Raw genomic sequence first — 25,100 nt, 5'->3', positions numbered from 1 at the left:
ACGAAGCCAAAATTAGTGTAAGGAGAGATATGCTTTCAACGAATACGGAACTAAAACTCTAACTACCAACTTGACAGAAAATCCTAAGAAGATCTGGTCTTGTAATAAATCACTAAACGGCTCAAAGCCATCGGCCCAAATACTCTGCGACTATAATGATACTGAAGCAGAAAATGCTAAATGTCTTTTTACAGAACTGTTTCACATAGGAAAACACACTGTAGTTTCTCATTTAAATCGTTGCACAAACGACAAAATGACAGCTATCGAAATAAGAGACCAAGGGATAAAAAAGCAATTGAAATCGCTCAACAGATCAAAAGGCCACTGGACCTGACGTGATACCAATTCAGTTTCACACAGAATATGCGAAAGAACTTGGCCCTCTTCTAGCAGCTGTGTGCCGTAAGTCCCTTGAGGAGCGAAGAGTTCGTAATGATTGGAAAAAAGCGCAAGTCGCTCCCTTTCTCGAGAAGGGTCGTCGAATAGTCACACAAAGCTATAAGCCTATATCTCTGACATCGATCTGCTGTAGAATTTTTGAACACGTTTTATACTCGCGTATTGTGACATTTCTCCAGAACAAAAATCTCCTGTGTAGGAACCAACATGGGTTCTGAAAACAACGGGCGTTTGAAACGCAGCTCTCTCTGTTCGCCCACGAGACACAGAGAGCAGCAGAAACAGGCGCCCAGGTCGATGCGTGTTCCCTGACTTCCGAAAGGCTTTCGATATAGTCGCGCACGGCCTCCTAATGAACAAAATACAAGCTTACGGAATATCAGTTCAGGTATGTGAGTGGATTGAAGAGCTTCTAGAAAACGGCACACAGCATGTCACTCTGAACGAAGAGAAGTCTTCAGACGTGAAAGTAACTTCGGGAGTGCCCCAGGAGAGTTTTACAGGACCATTAACACACATAAATGATCAAGTGGATAGGAAGTTCATGAGGCTTTTGGCGGATGATGCTGTCGTATCAGAGAAGTCGCGGCGCTAGAAAACCTTCGTGAAATGCTGGAACATCTGCTGAGTATCGACGCTTGGTGCAGGAAGTGGCAATTGGCCCTCAACGCAAATAAATATAAAGTGCTGCGAATACAAATAGAGGAAGACCCTCTACTGTATGATTACAAAATTGCGGAACAATCACTGGAATCAGTTACTCCCACAAAATATCTAGGAGTCTGCGTACGGAGCAATTTGAAGTGGAATGACCACATAAAATTAACCCCCAGTAAGGCAGATGCCAGATTGAGATTCTTTGGAAGAATCCTTATGACATGTAGTTCATCAAGGACGGTACTTGCTCACAGAACACTCGTTCGACCAATACTTGAATACTGTTCGTCAGTATGCCATCCGTATCAGATAGGACTGATAAAGGAAACAGAGAAGGTCCAAAGAAGAGCAGCACATCTCGTTACAGGTTCATTTAGTACGTTCGAAATCATCAGGGAAACGCTCAGCCAACTTCAGTGGCAGACGCTGCTAGACAGGCGTTCAGCATCACGTTATGGTCTACTGTTAAAGTTCCCAGAGCATACGTTCCTGGAAGAGTCAACCAGTATATCGTTTCCTCCTATGTGTATCTCGCGAAAAGGCCATGAAGATAAAATGAGAGAGATTCGAGCCCACAAGGCGACTTACCATTAAACGTTCTTCCCGTTAACGATATGCGACTAGAACAGAAAAAAGAGGAAAGTGACACTGGTACAGTAAGCACCCTCCGCCACACGCCGTAATGTAGGTTGCGGAGTATAGATATAGATATAGGTTACGTTACGTTGATCAAACGGGTCCATGGATTTTGCAAACAGTCTCTGCACAACATTCATCACATTTGTAGTTAGTTTTCACTACGAAAACACGTCGTGAAGCGCTCCAGTACTAACCACAAAGACAATAGATGAAAACTCATGCAACGTTAAGTGCTACCAACTTACTCGATAAGAAACGACGGAAATTTCAAGAGTTGCCTTTTCATGGGACGCGTTCCACGTCACCCAGACATGGGATCCGATCCTCAATTTGTTGCTTTAAACATCCTCAACATAAATCCTAATGTTTGTTGGTTTACATTTGTTACATTCCGTATGACTTGGATGGTTTACTTCAAGTGACATATGCAATTCACGATATATGCGCTCTTCGTTTCTTGGATGTGATCGTAATACATGAGAGTATATGAGCGTCAGGAACACTTTTAGGGACAAATTCTTTCTCTGGAAATTAATGTTCTGGAAATACCCCTTTATAACAGTCATTAAAGTAGTGTACAAATGAAATTTTAGAACACGAGCCTTTGTGAGAAATCAGAAGTTGTGATGTGGCGTTTCTGCGCAGGCGCCCAGCCCAGTGTGCGGGACGGACAACGCGACCTACACCAGTCTGTGCGAGCTGCAGAAGGCGTCGTGCGAGAGGCAGCAGCCCGTCTCCGTGGCGCACGACGGACAGTGCGGTAAGCCAACTCCCTGTACTCGCCACAACCCTCCAGGGCTCCATCCGCACTCCTCACTGAGTTCGAGAACAACCGACCCCTCCCAGAAGCTCACTCTACGCTTTGGAGGTATCATTTCTCATTCTACACACGTCTCCACTTAACTACATGTTTGTAATTTTAGTGACGAACAGTTCAGAAAGTAAGTTCCATTGGTCGATCCTAACAGTACTGCAATTTAGCTACAATTTCGAACATGCGTCTTGAAGTTATTGCTTTATGGATCGAATTATACAACGTCGATCGTACCAGAGGGTATTTCATAAGGTTTAGACGATTAAAATTTCAATAACACACAAATTAATTGCGACACAAAGTTGAACTTTTTATATAAGATACAAGATTTATTCAAGTTTATTTCTGAAATAGTACATCAGAAAAACGACGACCATTCGAGGCTACACAATACTCGAAGCGTTTCGCCCAGATTTTGAACACATCTTTCGTAACTGCTGTAGGAATTCTGAAAATTTTATCGTGAATTCGATTTTTCAGCTGTTGCAAGCTTCTCGGCAGGTCGGAGTACACTCTCGCCTTCAAATAACCCCCTGGGTAACAGTGTGGCACTGTTAAATCAGGCGAGTAAGGTGACAATTCAACACAAGCGCGTCTGGAAATTATGCGGCTACCAAACGCTTCACGGAGTACTTGGATGCGTAGCACGTTCAGCGTTTGGACACATATTCGTGACGCGCGGGCCGCTGTGGCCGAGCGGTTCTAGGCGCTTCAGTCTGGAACCGCGCGGCCGCTACGGTCGCACGTTCGAATCCTGCCTCGCATTACGTATTCTTGTTTGAATTGATTGAAAAAGGAAAAAAAATATGCCTCAGTGGATATTAAAAACCACATTCAAGTTGTACGCAACGTAGCGCAAAGAAAGCTTAGTACGAAAGAAAAACTTCTTCTTGCAGACGTGTACATTTTAGATTAACATAATAAAAAAATCGGACTTCGTGTCTGCTAAAAAGCATTTGGGTAATTTACAATGAACTATTTGGGGCACTTAGAATGAATTAATGAAAGCGCAATACACATCCTGAAAAAAAAATAATTAAAATTGGTATAACGGTGCTCACATTTGTGATCTAAAGTTACAGAAACTAAGCTCGAGAGCCTTACTTTAGTTGGCGTTTCACTATTATAAATATCTTCAGGTCCTTAAGTGCAAAGGATCTCGACTTTCAGAAATGGCTCTCATCACTGCAGAAATCGTGTATTAGGGGTGACCTGATGATAGTTCGAATTGGAATACGCAGTACTAGTCGAAAGAGGATGAAGTTGCAGAGCACATCGTTCATATCGAAATAAATCAATAAGTCTGAATTAAGGTAAAAAAGACAAATAAACTCCGCCATTTTCTGGCCTGCAATAACAAGGAATGAATACATATTTCATTGACATACGTTTTGTGATACTCTGTTACTTTTATCAACTTCCGAACGCTACTCGTAACACTACAGAATAAACTGCTACTCAGCACGGCACAGCGACGAGACGGGCAGATTAGCTAGACTCCCGTAGCCTGCTTGGGTTGGGCACAGCTTGGCTTGGATGGAAGTAAAGCAACCTACTAACGTGCGGCAGCTTGCCTGCCTGGCTAACAGGCAAGCGTGACCAGGTTAACAGCGCGATGTGTACATCTTTGGTACTGATCGAAGCAACGACGAGCGTTCGCAGTGGAGTGACATTTTTGCAACGGCCAATCTGTCGTGTGCGGGAAACGTGCCTTTCGTAACCATCAGGCGCGATACCCAATTCCTCTTTGTGGAACAATATTGAACTGGGTAAGAAACTTTCGTGCAACTGCCACTGTATCGAATTAAAAGTTAACCGGGCCTTAAAAAGCAGTCGCAACTCACAAGAACAGCGAACGGGTAAATAGTAGTTTACAGATAATCCCGCGTAGTTCGTCACGAAAAAGAAAAAAAAATGGTCAAATGGCTCTGAGCACAATGGGACTTAACATCTGAGGTCATCAGTCCCCTAGAACTTAGAACTACTTAAACCTAACTAACCTAAGGACATCACACACATCCATGCCGGAGGCAGGATTCGAACCTGCGACCGTAGCGGTCGCGCGGTTCCAGACTGAAGCGCCTAGAACCGCTCGGCCACCACAGCCGGCGTGCCTAATTTACCAGTTGACAAACCCGGCATTGCCCGGGTACTCATTTTGTCAGTTTTCTACTAAAAACGAAAAGAAAGTAACACTACTTATAGTGAAATCTGAAAAAAATTTCATTTCCATGTATCCGTGAAAACACATTTTATCTTTTGAAACAGTCGTACAAAGAAGTATGCATAATGAAGAAACGTATCGAAATCAAGAAACAAGATCGCAGGTAGTTTCTGTACACTGGGGGCAGCTGCTTCGCGTGTCTGCAATGCGATTTTGTAAATGTCTCTGTGACAACGCCTGTACATAGCTCTCTAGACGGCTATCGTTTTCGTCTATAGCTGCTTGATCTTCGCAGTTGAAAGCTGTCAAAAGTGCCGCCAGGTGTTTGGGATTTCCTAAAGCTAACTTGACGGTGGGAGGGTGTAAGTAGTAAAGAACAAAAAATGGCTCTGAGCACTATGGGACTTAACTTCTGAGGTCATCAGTCGCCTAGAACTTAGAACTAATTAAACCTAACTAACCTAAGGACATCACACACATCCATGCCCGAGGCAGGATTCGAACCTGCGACCGTAGCGGTCTCTCGGTTTCAGACTGTAGCGCCTAGAACCGCATGGCTACTCCGGACGGCAGTAAAGAACAGAAACATTAAAACTTCATGCATGATGCGGGAATTTTCATTTATCTTACTATTTATTACGTCATATCTCTTGAACTATGTGTCGCGCATTGATGTATTTGTGTAGATGCTTTCAGCGGTGTACTTGGATACTATCAGCGAAAGACACTGATGGAAAAAATCGCAACACCAAGAAGGAGTTGTGCGCCATAAACGAAAATTGGTAGACGTGTTTCTACATCGGAAAGAGGATGTCCACTTAAATTTCGAGCAAGTCGCATACGAGTGGCGTTAGTGGCGCTAGTAGTGCCACTATGGGGATGCAAATCAGGTTAGCATTCAATACACGCTGTAACGCTCGTGAGCATTAATTACATTTGAAACTGGACGTGGTGAGTTGATGTTAGTCAAGAATGCCTTTAAGGCGACAAAGACGCTATCTTCAGCACCTAATTGTGTTTGAACGAGGTTGTAAAATAGGGGAAGCTGCATGCTTCTTCCGCGATACTGCAGAAATACCTGACAGGAATGTAGCCACTGTACTTGACTGAGGGCAGCGGCTGTCACGATAATGTAGGGTCACAAGAAGACCAGACTCCGGATCGCCAAGTGGCATTACCGAGAGGGCTCTGGCTCTGGCGAATCATAACTGTATCTGCAGCAGCAATCTGAGCAGCTGTTGGCACCACAGTGACACAATGAACTGTTACGAATCGGTTACTTCAAGTACAGTTCCGAGCCAGACGCCCTGTAGCGTGCATTCCACAGACCCCAACCACCGCCATTTGCGACTTCAGTGGTATCAAGCGAGACGTTGCCGGATGGCATGGTGGAGATCTGTTGTGTTTTCTGATCAAATGTAGTTCTGCCTCGGTGTCAGCGATGGATGTGTGATGGTTAGGAAGAGGCCAGTTGAGGGTCTACAAACAATCTGTCTGAGTGCTAGAAACACTGGATCTACACCTAGAGTTATGGCCTGAGATGCGATTTCGTATGACAAGAGGAGCACTCCCGAGGTTACCCTAAGCATTCCGACTGCAAAATTGTACGTCAATCTGGTGATTCAACCTGTTGTGCTTCCATTCATGAACAGCAGTCCAGGGGACGTTTTCCATCAGGATAACGATCGCCCACATACCGCTTTTGCAACCCAATATGCTCTACAGAGTGAAAACATCTTGCATCGGCCTGCGCGATCACCAATCGAGCACATATGCGACGTCACCGGACGACAACTCCAGCGTCATCCAGTACTAATATTAACCGTCCCTGTACTGTCCGACCAAGTGCAACAGGCATGGAACTCAGTCCCACAAACTGACATCCAGCTCCTGTACAACAAATTGCATTCACGTTTACATGCTTGCATTCAACCTTCTGTCGATTACACCGCTTATTAATGTACCAGCACTTCACATTAGCTGTGGCTTACCTCGCGGCTATATAAATCGCTTATCCCGAAATGTTAATCACTTAAATATGTTACCTAGATAAATGTATTCTCGAAATTTCATTACTCCACAATAATTTATTTTTGTGTTCTGATTCTTTCCCATCAGTGTATATTGCGAGTAGAGTTAGTAGCTAAGAAGTAATAAATTAAAACGTGACGCAGTTTTCGACGCATCTCAGTGTTTCTGACGTTATATCTCCCAGACTGTGACAGGTAGGTGGGTCTTCCTCCATAGCGATTGTTGACTAACACCAAGGGAAAGCCGGCCGGTGTGGCCGAGCGGTTCTAGGCGCTTCAGTCTGGAATCGCGAGACCGCTACGGTCGCAGGTCCGAATCTTGCCTCGGGCATGGATGTGTGTGATGTCCTTAGGTTGGTTAGGTTTAAGTAGTTCCAAGTTGTAGGGGACTGATGACCTCAGATGTTAAGTCCCATAGTACTCAGAGCCATTTGAACCATTTGAACCAGGAAGGGAAATGTGTACCAAATTCGACTGAACTCTGTGGAACGGTTTAGGAGAAGATGTGGGACGTACACACACACACACACACACACACACACACACGTCTATGCATAAATAAGGATTTTATAATACACTGAAACGCCAGAGAATCGTATAGGTATGCGTATTCAAATATAGAGATATGTAAACAGGCAGAATACGGCGGTGCGCTGCGATTGGTAACGCCTGTATAAGACAAGCGTCTGGCGCAATTGTTAGATCGGTTGCTGCTGCTACAGTGTCAGGTTATCAGGATTTAAGTGAGTTTGAACGTTGTGTTATAGTCGGCGCATAAGCGATGCGACAGAGCATCTCCGAGGTAGGGATGGAGTGGGGATTTTCCAATACGGCCATTTCACGAGTGTACCATGAATATCAGGAATCCGGTAAAACATCAAATCTCCGACGTCGCTGGGGCCGGAGAAAGATCCGGGACCGACGACGACTGAAGGGAATCGTTCATCCTGACAGAAGTGCAACCCTTCTGCGAATTTCTGCAGATTTCAATGATAGGCCATCAACAAGTGTCAGCGTGCGAAAGATTCAACGAAACATCATCGATATGGGCTTTCGGAGCTAAAGGCCCACTCGTGTACCCTTAAAGACTGCACGACACAAAACTTTACGCCTCGCATGTGCCTGTCAACACCGACATTGGACTGCTGATAACTGGAAACGTGTTGCCTGGTAGGACGAGTCTGGTTTCAGATTGCATCGAGAGGATGGACGTGTGCGGATATGGAGACAACCTGATGAATGCATGTCAGCAGGGACTGTTCAAGTTGGTGGATGCTCTGTAATGGCGTTAATGGCGTGGGACGTGTGCAGTTGGAGTGATACGGGACCCCTGATACGTCTACATACGACTCTGACAGGTGACTCGTAGGTAAGCATCCTGTCTGATCAGTGATCACCTGCATCCATTCACGTCCATTGTTCATTCCGATGGACTTGAACTATTCCAGCAGGACAATGCGACATCCCAAACGTCCAGAATTGCTACAGAGTGGCTCCAGGAACACTCTTCTGAGTTTAAACACTTCCACTGGCCCCCATACTCCCCAGACATGAACATTATTGAGAATATCTGGGATGCATTGCAGCGTTCTGTTCAGAAGAGATCTCCACCCCCTGTTACTCTTGCTGATTTATGGACAGCCCTGCAGGATTCATGGGTGTCAATTTCTCCAGCACTACTTCAGACATTAGTCAAGTCCGTGCCACGACGTGTTGTGGCACTTCTCCCTGCTTGCGGGGGCCTGCACGATACTGGGCAGGTGTACCAGTTTCGTTGGCTCTTCAGTGTATGTTTGGATGGATTACGACTTCACCAAAAAAAATCGCCCAGCCGAAGATACTTGTACAGTGCGAAGCTGGAACGGATCGCTACTCTTAATTAATTATCCCACAGGAAACATCAACTAAGGCTGCGAGTGGTAAGTATCGGGGTCGAGTTGCAGCCCGGCAGACCTGTCACTTTTGCCGCAGACTGTGAACGGGAAACCGAGCGCCGGGGTCTCGTTTGGTCCGCAGACGAGTGCGAGGGCGTGTCGTGCGAGGCGGGCGCGGAGTGCGTGGCGGGCGAGTGCGTGTGTGTGGGGGCGTGCGAGCGCGGCGAGCCGGCCTGCGGCTCCGACGGCCGCACCTACCCCAGCGTGTGCCACCTGCAGCGCGCCGCCTGCCTCGCCGCCGCAGACATACACCTGCTCTTCTTCGGCGACTGCCAGGACCAGCTCTCCTCATCCGGTAAGTCCACGGCCCCTCCCCTGTCTTCCTTTCTCGGTGTCGTTCGCAACAGACTCAGTAGACCTACTTAACCCTGTGGCGCATAGCGTCCACTACAGTGGACAGCTGTTAATGGTCGCTTCTTTGGCATTTTCGATCAGTCCTGAGGCTGAAAATGCACACAGTTCACTGCAGTCGGCACTCTCTACTGGTGTTGTGTCCTGTGTGCATTTGCAGCCTCATGACTGATTGAAAACGCCAGAAAATTGGCCATTATAAGTTGTCCACTGCAGTGAAATTCACGCACCACAGGGTTAATACGCTACACTGTGCGACGTTAGGAGGAAGAAATATGTTGAACTTTAAATTAACAATATAGCTCTCGTTATCTTCAATGGGGATGATAGTTTCAGCTTTCTTTTCCCGTGAAAATAATAATTGAAATAATGAAATAAAACTGCTCCTAGTGCTGTAAAGAAAATTAATCACTAGACATTATCCAAGTGCAAATTACGTGAAATGACGTCCCGCAACTACCATATTTCAATTTTCAGTAACAAAAGTTTATAGCCTTTTAAATTTTCACGTCAGCTCGAAAACTGGTGGAGCCAACGACTTCAGTAAATCGTTAAAAGCGGCAGATAAGTTCTCTATGTAAAATTTTAAGAAGCTTAAAAAGTGCTGCTAAAAATTAACTATGTTCATCTCTAATCACTGAAGAACAATAAACCGTAGACTAAAACGCATCCTATTAGGGTCAAACCGACGCGCAACACTAAATTCTAAGTGCCTATTTGTGGTAAAAATCGTCAGAATCTCTCACATGTAACACTGAGACAAAGTCTTCCTTCAGTGTTCAAAAACAGAGCCAAAAAAGTCAAACCCCACGAGAATCACAAGTGCAGACGGTCACCTGGAAGAAAATAATCAGGCACCTGACTAGGTCCTTAGTTTTCTAAGTCCAGTTACTGGACTACCCGTAAAAATTTTTCTTCGTAAAACGTGCGCATCTGGAGCCGCCGTTCGGCCTGACCTGGATGTTGCTTCAACCGCGCCGCACAGAACACTCTCCGACCAGCACAGTTCCTACCGCAACCAGGTCGTACTGAACTCTGCCCACATTATGACGGCCGTGCCCTTATATAGCCTCGGTCCATCCGCTCCCAAAATTCCCTTGTGCGTTACCTAATGAGGTTCACAGTCTCACCAGCCTCACTTAGAACTTTCGATACAGAGTACTTATGACCGGTTTGACTGCGTCATTAGCTGTGCACTGAAACTATAGTCTAAAATGACGTATTAAGTTATAAGGAAACCGGAACACATTTTTACTGCTCTTTTCGTTGCACCACTCACAGTCAATGTATCTTTAATAGTTAATTAGGTATGGACGAAACTAGGAAAAATTATAACAAACAAAAGAAACGTATAATAAAAATTATGTATCTTAAGAACTAAAGACTGTAAATTGTATGTTACGACCTCCACCAACACATACTGCCTTGTTGTAAGTGTACTTGTTTTGTGGTAGATTTTATACCAAAATTCAGTTAATTTCAATTAAAATGTGCCTCACTGCCGAATTAACTACGCTATAAATCACGTGTATGTACCAGCAAAGCGCCTCGCCAAGAGCTACAAATTGATTTCCCGATATTAATTGTTCATTAATTTGTAAAGAAATTATTATTATTTTCCTGATTGGCGCTCACAGGAAAAATTCTCGATGCTGTATCTTTTTATGTATAATGATTACAAATAATACCTGCACACTGACAGAATTGTAGTGCTCCCCTCTTTCATATGATGTATCGTCCTTCATTGTATGGTTAATCGTTTGCTTTGTATGAACGCAAACGCGAACAATAATTAGCTACCACTATGCATTCAACACCTGAGCTGTCCTAATGTCCGTATATGACTGTTTCAATTTTGACTGAAGCGCATGGCGCAGCCGACTGGCAGCAGCAGTCAGCGCCTAAAACGAGACTGACACAAGTTAGCGCATGGACCCAAGCTCTAGCCAGCAGCCGAAACACACACACACACACACACACACACACTCATCGTCCAGCCTCCACGTCATCGTGCGTGCGCCATTCAAACGCCGCTTGCATCCTATCCCTCTCTTTCACATATATAGACGTCATGTCACAACTGGCACAATCATAACATGTCCGTTCTTGGCTTCCCCAAATCCAGGCGTGGCTCATGATTTCCGTAGTGTGGGAGGCTGCGACGTTCACCGATCTCAACTAACTTAGACTTCGAGTTATACTACAGGTAAGTCTGTCACCATAGCCAAGATTTTAGATATTGGGGCCAATATCACACTTTAGCAAAAGCTGGCACAGTGTATCCTCCTTCCTTTTCACAACAGACTACTAACTAACACCAAAAGCTAAATCCACAGTAAGACCTATGGGCAGCACATTTATCTGATGACTTCACATTTCCTGACACTTCATCACAAGAAACCGTAATAAAAAAGAAAGAGAGATATTTTTATTGAGTGTATGTTCGCTTCGATGCATGCTTCCTGTTTTTCGTGTATTCTAATCTAATCCTGAGACATTTAATGTTTTGTGTTTGTTCAGTCCGCGACGTTTGTTAATTCTCGAGACGAAACAGTGATGTTTCCGTGACGTCACGGGTCTTGTGCTATCATTGGCTGATAGAAACAAATCGAGCAGCCGCCATGTTGATATGTTTCCGAAGCTAGCATACTGTGTTCGCTGGAATTCGAATTTACACTTGATATACGAAAATAGGTAGTTTAAGTAATAAACTGCATTAAAGATCTCTCCAAAATGCTCCGTTTTCAGCACGATTTGTTTGTGCCAAAGCATTGTGAAATCTGATAGTGTAGAAACATCTTACCGCCCAATTTTAAGCCCTCCTTTTAGCAGGCTAACTAGGTAGTTACAACAAATAAACTACTTCTTATCTCCTACTAATGCACATTTTGCTTAACTTCATTCATTTGTTTATAGATGAAATCAGCTCGTCTCCCCTCTGCGCTGCAAAATGTTTTATAACTTATTCCTTAAAATTCGGACGACTCAATAGCAGTTTTTCAAGCTCATGTTCCAAATTTTTGCCTAATTAATTTCATACTGAATTCACGTTGAGCTGTTTTCTCACATGCTGCAGTTATTTGCAAGGAAACAAAACTTACTAGAGCTCAGGTTCAATATATTCACAAAAAGAAGCTTGCTAATAAAGGTAACAGGTCATTATTTCCTGTATTCATTCGTGAAACTTCCGACAGATAACGACAATGTTACCGTATTTTAGTGCTTCCAGGGAGACAGTATACAAATTTATTCCTATAGCGTATAGAACTGCCAGTAACATAGACAAAAAACTACCTCTAACACTATTAAAACACTAATACTAAACGTCAGTTAATGACGCACCAGAGCATAATAGAGACATACAGAAACAGGGATTCAATCGCGAAGTTTTAATGGCTCTGAGCACTATGGGACTTAACATCTGTAGTCATCAGTCCCCTAGAACTTAGAACTACTTAAACCTAACTAACCTAAGGACATCACACACATCCATGCCCGAGGCAGGATTCGAACCTGCGACCGTAGCAGTCGCGCGGTTCCGGACTGAGCGCCTTAACCGCAAGACCACCGCGGCCGGCGCGAAGTTTTAAGCCACACTGTTCATTCGCTTTTGATGTAGGCAGTGGAACGTGAAAATCGTGTGGAAGTTGATAGAACACCCGTACGCTCTGCTAGTGGAACCTTCAGGAAGCCCATGAGAGATGTACTCTCTAGAAGCCACTCCCCCAAGCCTGTACTACATTGAGCCAAAGGGCGTTTCAAGACGCAGTCTTAAGACTGGCTACTACCTGTTCGAAAAATGTCAGTCAATAACAACGGCTCCAAAAACGTTGACTGTAGTTGTGATTCTTCAGTTTCTTCAGCGTATTTCTTGCTCGAACAGTCCACGGGTGTACTACCGGTCCGTAGTGTCCAACGGGCACAATATTTTTTTTTTTTTTTTTTTTTTTTAAAAAAAAAAAAAAAAAAAAAAATTCTTTATTCAACATTAATATTTATACAATAGAACCCACTACCTTAATGATTAGTGGGTCTTAACTGATCTACATACATGATATTCAGCAGCTATTTCTATTTATTATTATTTTATTATGCTATGTTAGTTATTGTAAGCTACAGACAGACTACTAGAAGACAATAGGCAGACTACAACTAAAACTACTTACTAATTGTTAATATCTTCCTACTAATTAATTCCTAACTGCCTGCAGCGTTACAGGTGTGTCAGCAAAGATATAAACCTACTGCTTTAGGCCCTGCTCATCGAGCTAATCCCGATGAGCGTGCCCCTGACACTGGGCTGGCCAAGACTGTTTGTCGCTGCAGGTTCCTAACTTAATTTCTATATCTAGAGCTACAACTACTACTAACCTACGTCAATTCCGGTGCTTTTTAGTCTTCATTGGTGTACCCTGACCCCCCTAGTCCTGCACGTGGCGGATTGCAACTAAGAAGTCGACCTGTCCACGCGCAGGCGGTATAGGATGAGGGTAAATGGACGCATTCGGTAAATGTCACTAATCGTGAACGACCCGCAGGTATCTCATAATGAGACACATTTGGTTTATGTCTTATTCATGGAAGTTAGTCAGGTATGCCGTCAATACTTTTCGTGACACCTCGTCTGCCAATTTGTTTAAAGTGTCGAAAGTTCCTTTGTGTCTTAATAAGTCATATGTGTTATTGTGTGGAAGTTGTTGTCTTAGTGTCGTTGCTACATCATCGAAAAGGGGGCACTCGTAAACCACATGGTCGGGAGTGCCCTCCAAGGCACCACAGTCACACTCAGGTGTAGCCTTTTTCCCAAACCGACACAAGTATGTCGGGTAGGGCCCATGACCAGTGAGAAAGTGTATTAGACCCCGCGTTGGCTCAAAGTACTTCATCCCTAGCCTTTCTTTTACGTCTGGCAAGAACTCAAAGGTTCTTCTGCCAGTTTCTTCCATTTCCCAAGACTGTTGCCACAGGTCCTCCCCCCTTTTACGTATTTCCCTCTTATCTATTACCAATATTCCCATGATGTTCTCTGTTTTCGCGTTGTTCCCTTTCTTTACCCAGTACCAAGCTGCTTGTTCCCTAATTTTGATGTCTAAAGGACAAAGCCCCATTATTATTAAGAGTGCATTTCCTGGAGAAGTTCTATACGCCCCTATGGATCTCAAAAGCATGTTTCTTTGTACCCTTCTCACTGCCATGGCAGGCACCACCCTTGTGAGCCTATGTGCCCAGACTCCCGATCCGTAACCCACTACTGATGTTATTATGCTATTGTGATATAACTTGATTAGATGTGGTGGAAGATGAAATCGTTTGTGACCTATTGAGGTAAGATTGTTTAACAATTGCAATGCTTTTTGGGATACGGACTCAATGTGCTTTCCAAAGTTCCACCTTTCATCGATGATGACGCCCAGGTAGCGAGTCTCTTGTCGTCTTATTACTGGTGAGCCTCCGATTCTAACTGTAGGGTTCCTCGCCAGCTGTCCCTTCAGTAATAAGTACGTCGATTTGGTCGGTGAGATCGTCATCTTAGTATTTGTGCACCATAGTTGTAGTTTGGTCATCGCTCTGTTTATTTTTGGTTCGATGTCCTCGCGGCTTCGGCCGCCGACCAGCAAGAGGAGGTCATCCGCGTAGGCTATCACCTCTAGCACTTCTTCACTCTCTTCCAAACTGTCTAACAGCGGTTCCATGTGGATGTCCCAGAACAGGGGACCTAGTACGGAGCCCTGGGGACATCCCTTAGTTATGGATTTTCCTACTCTGCCGCTAGGGGATGATAGCCAGACCTCCCGCCCTTCACAATAGCTCCTCAGACAACCATATAATGACCCTGGACACTCTTTCTCCCGCAAGCAGGAGAAGAGCGAAGGCCACCACAGGTTGTCAAAGGCGCCACTGATGTCAACCATGATGCCAACTACGTACTTGTGTGGGGTAGAGCCGCAGACCTCAGCCGCCAGAGCGATCGCATCAGTTGCCGATCGCCCCGGCCTGAAGCCGAACTGCCCGCCACTCATCCCACACAGCACTCGGTGTGCAGTCAGTCTGTCAGCTAGCAGTTTCTCGAATAGTTTCCCAAGGATATTCAATAGGCAAATTGGCCTATAAGACTTAACATCCACTGGGTCCTTGTTAGGTCCCTTTTTGATTATGACAACGTTTGCCTCTTTCCAGATTTTCGGGAATTTTTCCTGTCTTAGGCATTCATTATACAACTGGGTTAGTGGTGCCACCAGTTGAGGTGCCAGGAACTGCACTACCTCCGCCACAATGCCGTCTGGGCCGGGGGCTTTTCCTGTTTTCAGTGCTTTAATGTGGCCAGCCACCTCCTCTTCAGAGAAGGGGTAGACTGCCCTGTTGTTAGCAACTCTATCCAGATCTCGATTTCGTACCTGGGACTGTCCCTCCGTGTCGCTGGCCTCATCGTCGTCAGGGAGCAGGGACCGGAGAAGAACCTCGGCAGTCTCCTGCCAGGATTCTGTCATCCGATCCCCGCACCTGACCGTTGATAGCATCATCGGGGACCGGATCTTTTCCCTCACTAATTTGTAGGGTACTCCCCATGGATCCAGGGCCAGCTGGTCCAGCACAAATCTTTCCCAACTACGTAGTCTGACTTCTTTTAGTTCTTTTTGGAATTTGTCTTTTGCCTCCCGGTATAACTGTAACCATCGTTGTTTTTCCCACCAGACGACACTGCGCTGGTAGTGCCTCCTCAGCCTTCTGACAGACTGACGCATCTCCTGAAGTTCAGCTGACCATGGTGACGGGGAGGCCGCCATGGCTCTCCTCCTGGTTGGTACAGCTGCCTTGACCGCTCTTGTTACTGCGCCTACCAGTTCTTCGGCTCGCTTGTCTATGTCCAAGTCCTGTTGTGCATCACCCTCTGGTAGTGGAGGAATGTCGCACTCTCTCGCTAGTCTCTCCCAGTCAGCTCTCTTGAAATTCAATTGCAACTCCCACCCTGCGGTCCAGTGGCAACCTCCATTTCCTAAGCTGAACATTATAAGATTATGGTCGCTTGTTGTCGCGTTTTCCTTAACTTCCCAATTCTGAATGATGTTAACAGAATTTGGTGTAACTAGCGTTACATCTATATTGGTGCCGCGCCCCCCTCCCGCTGCGTAAGTGGGAGGGTTGCCAGGTCTATTTGCAACTACAAGTTGTAGAGCCATAATCATTTCCTCTACTTTTTCCCCGTTTTCATCTCTTGTGCCACTGTACCACAGGGGGGATTTTGCATTTATATCTGCTGTTATAACCAGTTTGCGACCTCGCAACGCCGTGGCTACTCTGGTCAGGTGATCCAGATGTTGTTCGATGTTTTCCCCGTATTGAAAGTACGTGTTTATAAAGGTTATAATTCCCATGGGGGCCTGTACCTCCACGACGTTGCAGTGACTGGTAGAAAACTGTGCAAGTGTTGTTGCTCGTAGAGACTGGTTTGTGATTACAATTGCCGCTTTGGGGGCTTCCCCACTACTCGTTATCTGCCATGTAGCGGCTGCAAATGGGAGTTTTCCAGCTTGAGAGTACGGCTCCTGCAAGCAGAGTACATCAAGCCTCTTCTCCTCCACCTCTCTTCGGAGCTCCTGCATCACTAGTCTGCTGTTATGCGTGTTCAACTGTCCAACAGTTAATTTTGTCATTATGGGAAGTAAGTGTGCATTCTGTCTTCAGGCCAAGTCTTGCTCCAATCAAAAGCGATCCGACCATGAGCTAGGACTGATTGAATGTAAATGTCATTTAAGTCAAACTTCTCCCCACGTCTGTCAAACACTTTCTTAAGTAAGTCTCGCAGGGCCCCGAAGTCGGTGGGAAGATTCACTGACTTTAACTGTATTCTATCCACAGCCTCCATTACTGAGAAGGTGACCTTTCTTCCGTCCTCGTGTCCTACCCGGACCACATGTCTTAAGGCAGTGGTCAGGATAGCCGGCTGCTCCAATCTTGCCAGTTGCATTGTGAATTCTATATTGGGATACACCCTAATCGGATCTACAGGCGGTAGCCTGATTACTGGGGTATCTGCCTCAGTTGGGGTGGTGCTGCTGCTAGTGACTGTACTTTCTTGGAGAGGTTGTTTGGTTTGTACAGCTTCGTGTGTGGGGGCCAGGGAGGCCGCCACCACTACAGGATGCTTCTGCCGTTGTAGGTTGTTGTTCGGCCTTTCTCCCCGGTTTAGGGAAGGGGGAGCTGTGTTTTCGTCCGGAGAATCGGTTTGTATACATCTGTCCACCATAAAGGGATCTGTTTGAATTTCCCTCTCAACTGTCATAATGTTTGAGGTGCCCGAAAGCGACCTTAGAAATTCCTTAAATTTATTAGCCCTCACAGCATCCCTCCTTCTTTTACTCGGGGACTTGTGTTTGAGCATCCTGTTAGCTGCGCTCTGCTCAGCCATAGTCAATTCTTGAGATCAGGCGTTGTTCAAGCATCCGGTAAGTGGGGCAGTTCCGTCCCGTGGCACCACAGGATTTCTTTCCCCGATTTTTACATGGAATGCATACCCCTGCTGTTTTACAATCCTTGCGGTTGTGACCACTTTCACCGCACCTGGAGCAAGCCGACCCCCTGGTGCAGTGCCTCAGAATGTGGTCCAGGTCGCCACAGTTATGGCAGCGAGGTACCACTATATAGTCCCTAGTGTTAATGGCATGAAAGCCTACATAAAGTCTGCCCATTGTTCTTATCCTTTTCCATAATTGCGCAGAGACCTCGGCCACGTGATGTACCACATCGCGATCTCGAGGTCCTGTTTTAAATTTCAGCTTAAAGGAGTTTTTGAATTCTTCCTCATTGATGTCATCGAAATTTTGTGATCTGACTGTCTCATGTAGTTCCTCATTGGTCATAACCGTGGGTACATCGTATAATATTATTAGAGGGTTTCTTTTTCTAGGTGGCTCACACTTAACGACTGCATTTAATTTTTGATTTTTTAAGAGTTTTTCTTTGTCTTCCTCACTAGCAACTTCCACAATAACCGAATTCCTACTTGGTTTGACCTTTTTGATTTTGATTTTATCCTTCACTGGGTCTATTGTTGTTGTTAGCAGCTCTTGGATTCTCTTAACGCTGGTGTCTTGGCCAGGCAGAGTCCTCAAGAAGACTGCTGTGTCTGACCGTTTGGCAACTTTTTCTATAGTGTCCTTTGTTGAAGTCTGTTTAGTTGGCGCCTGTGCAGCCACAGCCGCCCAAGTCTTACTAGGTTGCTTTCTTAGCCTGTCGTTTTCCTTTGTCAACTCCATTACGCGGCCTTCCAATCTTGCATGAGCTATGGCCCAGGCCGATAGCTCATTTTTAATTGTATTAAGAGCCGCTTGACTTATCTTACCATTCTTAACATTTTGCTCTAAGAGCATAGTTATTCTTGTGTGTCTCTGTACTACGCTCTCATCATCTGCCTGTCCCATCACGTCCTGTGGTGAGGGAGCAGACATATTAGAAGCCCGTAAAGGCGCACTCGTATCACTCGCTTCGGTTTCAGCCATCATAGGTAACGAGTGATAAAAAAGAAGAAGTGGGAGCCCGTCTCTTGCCCCGGACCGGCTCCTCTGGCATGGGGGGGGACTGTTGCAGCTCGCCCACCGACCTCGCCCCTAGGTCAAGGGCACTCCAGAGCTGCAGGGTTCAACGCGCCGTTGCCAGCGCACTGGTCCCCGTCGAAGGCCTCGTCGTCGACGATTTCACTCGACGCTCCTCGGCAAGTGCACCCCGCACTCCGGAGAGGCGGATGCACCCCTCGCCCTTCGCCGCCTACTAGCCCGAGTTTCCACCTGAAGGCCGAGGACCCACTCCTACTCAGGTGGTGGGTCGGTCCCCCAGTCGTTCGGCGGTCTGGGCCCATCTAACCTAGCCCAGGCGATGTTACCACCTCCTGGGTTTGGCAGAACACGCCCCGGTTACCCAGGGGCGCGGCGAAGCACCCTTGCCGACTCGCGCCGCGATCCCACGCCGACAAACGAGGTCGCCGGCATGCAGAGCACCTGCTGGTCTGTGCCCTGCGAACAGAAAGGGACTGGTGTTCGGTCCCTCGACACAGCTCCCCCTGTGCCACGCACCCTTCGCTTTCGCATCGGGTTGGGTCGCAGCTCTCCCTTTTGACGCAAGGCAGAATGCCGAGCTTGACGTCTGGCACCACGGGAAGGCGGAAAGAGCCACTTGGGAAGGAGAGGCTGTAAGAGACGCTTCACTTCCCCGAGTGAGGACTGCCGCGGCACGCCCGACTGGAAAGCGATACGCCCCAGTGCGAGCCTCCGTGCCTTACGGCGCGCCGGCAACGGGCGGGCCCGCGCCGAAACGCGCCGTCAAGCGACTGACCTCACGCCAGACGGGCACAATATTTCGGCGATCAGACATGTCGCCATCGTCAGGTGCGCTGACGAACTGAGCTCCTCAGGGCGGGCGGCCGTCTTAAATCCCCTACCCTCGCGAGGCGTTTTCTCCGCGGTCAACGCCCCCGCGTCAACGGTCGGCGAGACGCTGGCGTCGGCGTCTGTCGTGGCGTCGGTGTAATTGCCTCATCCGCCCTAGTCACCCGCTCGTTTCCTTTGCTGAGCGCCTTTTTAATTAGACTCAATGCTGGTTCCCATGCCCTGCTGAGGCTGTAGCCGCAATCTCGGTTGATGAGTTCGTCCCTGGTACGAATTTCGGTAGCCTCTCTAAAGACGCTGTCCCAGTATTTAGATGTCTGAGCCAAGGCCCTGGTATGTTGGTAGTCCATTTCGTGATTTTCGGACAAACAGTGCTCTGCGACCGCCGACTTGTTGGGGTTCCCAAGTCGAGTGTGCCTCTGGTGTTCTCGGTGACAATCTTCGATGGTGCGCACTGTCTGTCCAACATAAGTCTTCCCACATTGACATGGAATCTGTTTTATGCCGGCCTTCCGCAAACCGAGATCGTCTTTGACACTTCCCAATAATGCTCGCGTTTTATTTTGCGGGCAAAAGACAGTTCCTACTCGGTGTTTCCTCAATATTCCTCCTATTTTCCCCGATAGTGCGCCATAACACGGTGTATAGGCAGTGGCTATCTCTTTCTCCGTGACTTCTTCCGTCTCCACACGCTGTACTGTAGAGGTGTGTCGGAGAGCGCGTCTTATCTGCCATTCCGAGTACCTGTTTTTTTTTTCGATATACGGTTTTGAGGTGTTCCAGCTCTTGGGACAGACTCTCTGCGTCCGAGATGGTGTGCCCAGGGTTCCATCCGCTCTTCTTTAGACCAGGACGTCCAGGAATGGTAATCTTCCTTCTGCTTCGGTCTCGATAGTGAATCTGAACATCCGGGCACGGGCCGCGGAGAGAACGCCTTGCGAGGGGAGGGGATTTAAAACGGCCGCCCACTCTCAGGAGCTCAGTTCGTCAGCGCACCTGACGATGGCGACACGTCTGATCGCCGAAATATTGTGCCCGTTGGACAATACGGGCCAGCAGTACATCCGTCGACTGTTCGAGTTGATCTTAATTATTCGTGGGTAAAACAAATTCTGTAATAAATTATTGATAAGTATTTTAGGGCGACTCTGCTTCAAAGCCTTTAACTACGAGCTGCGCCTGCCCACATCTTCCTAAATTGGTTGTGGCCGGATCCTACATGCTGGGATTACAGGGAGAGTACCTTCCCCATAAGAAATGGCGTCTCTAACATCCATTGCAGAAAAGATTCTTCATCTCCTTCCGGGAAGCAGCATCTTTCAGAAACGCTGCAAACAGGTGCAGTAAATGGACAATGGGCAATGCTTACATTCTGCTCCTCATTATGACTGGCTGAAACAAAATCGTGGAGCGGTTTGGACCTCACAAATGGAGCGGTTGGCCTGCAGGCCTCGTATGGCGGAGTTGTGTGCCCTCCGGCACGGAGACGGCGCTTTTCACTGTGTATATCAAAAGTCGAGAGTAGGTGATCCTTCGTGATGAACCGTGCAGAACGGAAGACAGATAATTCGAGGTGCTCTCCTGGGCATGGTCGGGGAATTCTCCTTGCCGCTTTTCTGTTTTTCTCGGTGATTGTTCCGTATTAATGACTGTAGAGCTGTTTGGTAGCTAGAGAGCCGTCAGAGCAGATCCTGAGACATTTGCTAGCTGATGGTGGTGTTGTATAAATGTGACGCGCTTGGGTTAACTGATACCAACAAATGTCATTTGATTTCTTGGAAATTTGAGAGTTGTGTTTCAGAATACCTACCTGCTGTCCTCACACGAAAAGTGCACTGGCTGCTGCTGACAGTGTTGTAATTGTGCAGGAATCAGGTACACCTTCTCGCAGCAATGAATGTTGCAACCAAGAAAGTTCTGAACTTTATGAAAATACAGGAACTAGATCGTTTTCACGAACATCTGAACTGGATCAGTCCGATTCAGATTCAGTTTACCAAGGAGGACGAGGCAGGCGGGTTTATCGCAAACCCACGCACACAGACCGCTACCTACATCGGGATTCGCGCATCATAAGAACGTTGGCGGATAGAGCAAGAAAAATCTGCGAACCAGAGTTGCTCGATGCAGAATTAAAACATCTCACCAATGCATTGCTGAAGAATGGTTATTCGTTCATTGAGGTGAAAAGAGCGTTAAGACCACCGCGTAGAAATTATAGCGGCGCTCAAGCGCCGGTGAAATGGAAAGTTTTCCTGCCATTCAGTAAGGACGAGACTGAGCGCAGAGGAAAAATCCCAAAAAAGCGGAACATCGCGGTAATCTACACACCTACGCGGGAGATTCAAGATCACCTAAAATCGTCCAAGCATGCGTGCCAACCGCTGGAAAAAGCTGGAATTTATAGGATTACATATAGTTGTGGGGAGGCGTAAGTGGGTACTACAAAAAGAACTGTCAAAAAACGACTCGAAGAGCACAAGGGAAATTGCAGCAGAGGGGAGATTGACAGATCAGCTGTTGCGGAACATGCCTTACAGCCGGGAGACAACCGCATTCATTTTGATAGGCCTCAAGCACCGACAGCCACAAGCGGACACGTTGAAAGGCTACACAGAGAGGTCATACAGATTGCAAAACGCCCCAGGAATTTCAATAGGAGGGAGGAGATCGTGAAATTGAATGGCATTTGGATTCTGGTGCTGAAGAAGAAGTGTATCAGTCTTCCACCATGGGATGATAGCAACAGCGGACGACGGCAGTCGACAATGGCCAACTGGGCTCGCGTATTCAAAACATGTGACGTCACGCCACTGCGCAGAAGCGAAATCTTACTGCGGAAATGGAAATGAGCGTTTGGCGTCATTGGCCGGGAGGCCCCTTGCGGGGCAGGTCCAGTCGACTTGGTGCAGGTCTTATTACATTCGACGACACATTGGGCGACCTGCGCGCCGGATGGGGATGAAATGATGATGAAGACAGCACAACACCCAGTCCCTGAGCGAGGAAAATCCCCGACCCAGCCGGGAAAATCTTGCTGTACTCGGTAGCAAGCGAGGATGTGAATCGGACATTCACCAAAGCTACGATCCCGCTTGGTAATGTCCTCCGCAGATGGGGACGAAACGTTGGATTTTAAAGTGAAATCCATTCGACCACGGCGTAATAGCCCGGAAAATTTTATTAATTGTATGAAAATAACTATTGGTCACTTTCATCTCTTCAAGACTGGTACCTTACCTGCCAGATATGATTTATTTCACCAGGTTAATTGTGGCACTGTAATCCCTCTTTCGTGTTATTGTCATTTCAGGAAAATGATGGGGAATTACAGTTGATCAAAACTTGGTGAACAGCAGTCCTATGGAGTACCATCTCGGGGCTCAGAAAACCTGTTTCTCTGAATCCAAGAGAACAGTTTACGCATGCGTCGACGGTTGGCACCCTCTTCCTACAGCCACGTTCCACGAACTTGTGAAATACATGTCACGACGAACCGCACGATTTTTTAAGTTCCAGTCGAAGATAAACGCGCTATTTCGGGGTAGTCGTAATGTCTCGTCTGATGAAAGGTTATGTTTCATGATATACGTGGTGCACAAGTGGTAGGTTGCATATCATAATGTGTTCGTGCGTGTGATCTATGGAATATGGAGCTGACTAGGGACACTGTTCGAAAGATGATAACGAGCAAAAAGTAAATAAAATGGTAGCCTTATATACTAACTCAGACAAAATAATCGAGATTGCTCGCGCTACTAAGGAGCTGCTTGCCATCGTGTATCAATAAGCGACTGGTTTTCGACTATGAACCGCCGTGATATTTTCATCAAGCTGCATCGGGTCATTGGTAGTGAAGCAACACTTCACTGTAGGCGTGTTCCTCTTGTCGTCAGTCTGAGATGTCGTGTTCGATGGTTGAGACAAAAGAACAGAGACTGATGTTGCAGATTTCTGTACTTACCAGAGTATTACAATTAGTGATGGTCTCCTCGAAAGTGGAACCCATTAAAATCCTCTGTTCAAAACATTTATAAGGGTCGTTTCCCGCCCGGCTTCGCAGTTTTGCCGTTTCTACCTGCAGGCACAGTGTAAGAAAATGTTTTTAGTACACTACTCATTCACTCCCACTGAGTTGGTTCATTTTGGTTAATCTTACCACAACACAGTGATGCAATTCAGTGTCTGGAGACAGTATCTCACTCTTATGCCACCACCGGTAGTTCTTTACTAATGGGAGCACCGTCGCTTGTTTTTTAGAAAATAAAATTCTCCATAATTAGCAACAATGTATTTTCTGACATCAGTTGAACCTCATACCACTTGAATTGTATCTACCTACAACAAGTGCTGATTTTCTCTTTTGCTCTTTGCTGGTACCTACCGTTAAAATGGTCCATTATTCAATCCAGAGGTAAGCAGATATGATATTCATGTATCCTCAATCGAATGGAAACCGTGGCAGGTTGCTTGTGTTTACCTGGAAACATATCCTCAAACACTGCAACCACGTCACGTGTCAGGGTTGCCGGAGTTAACGAAAATGCAGTCCTCATCTCCCTCTTCACTTTCACTGATAATCGGTTTGATGTTTTGTAAAAAATCACATGTACACATCAGATCATTTTCTCTCCAATGATCATATCTGACAATTTCTAGTTGCTCCTGATATGATTAGCGGCTATTTTAATCACGCGTGACAATGGATGCGCTCTTAAAAGGAACGTGAGACAGAAATATAAGGGGCGTTCAAAAAGAAACGAGCCGAAGGCATAATTACAGAAACCAGTACCTGTATGATAGAAGTATTGACCTTGGCTGTTGAGACACTTGTCCCACTGTGACACAAGGCGGTGAATGGCTGTATCATAAAATTTCCGGGGCTGCGATGTTAACCAGTTCCGCATGTACAGCTGGACGTCGTCTTACTAGGTGAATCAGAAAGATTATGCTGACGTTCTTTTTTGACCGAGATGGCCCCCTTCTGATCCACTTTCTGCAGCACGGGACAACAGCGAATGCCCAGTGTTAACTCGCCAACCTTGACCACCCTTCGCCAAGCGATCAAACCAAAACGACCAGACAATCTCACCCGTGGGGTCATTCTGCTCCACGACAATGCAAAGTCTCATACGGCCAACACAGTCGCGGCACTCCTGCAGGAATTCAAATGGGAGGTTCTCGGCCACCCTCCATACAGACATCTCTCACTGTCATTACGCTTTTTTGGTCCTCTTAAAAAGGCTCTGAGGGGCAAACGGTTCACCTCGGAGGATGACGTCCAGCTGTACGTGCGGAAGTGGTTAACATCGCAGCCCCGGGTATCTTATGACCCAGCCATTCACCGCCTTGTGTCACAGTGGGGCAAGTTTCTCAACAGCCAGGGTCAATACTTGTAACATACAGGTACTGGTTTCTGTAATTATGCCTCCGGCTCGCTTCTTTTTGAACGCCCCTTATGCAACACGCTAAAAGTGATGTATGTGTTATTTGGAGAAACTCTTTTAATAATTTTTCCATTTTCCTTGGAAAAACAAGCATCTTATTTATGGTGTTAGCTGTGATGAGATTTTGATTCTTCTTACAAACAGAAACCAGATGCTGAAATTCGCCCATATATTTTAAAACCTTCCTCTGTTGCGTTTACGTTAAAATACGTGTATAACGATTTTTATGAAATACGCTAATAAAAAATAAACCAAAATGAATCGATATTTCTGTCTAATTCTA

At 46.3% G+C, this 25,100-nt stretch overlaps 1 pseudogene; it reads left to right on the top strand.

Annotated features, from left to right (window-relative positions):
- Positions 1-25,100, top strand: part of LOC124775409 — a 362,017-nt pseudogene that overhangs the window by 82,120 nt on the left and 254,797 nt on the right.

This window comes from Schistocerca piceifrons, chromosome 2 (assembly GCF_021461385.2).
Source record: "Schistocerca piceifrons isolate TAMUIC-IGC-003096 chromosome 2, iqSchPice1.1, whole genome shotgun sequence".
NCBI classification, from domain to species: Eukaryota; Metazoa; Arthropoda; class Insecta; order Orthoptera; family Acrididae; genus Schistocerca; species Schistocerca piceifrons.
The sequence above is the reverse complement of the archived record's forward strand: the minus strand, read 5'-3'. Positions and strand labels throughout refer to the sequence as shown.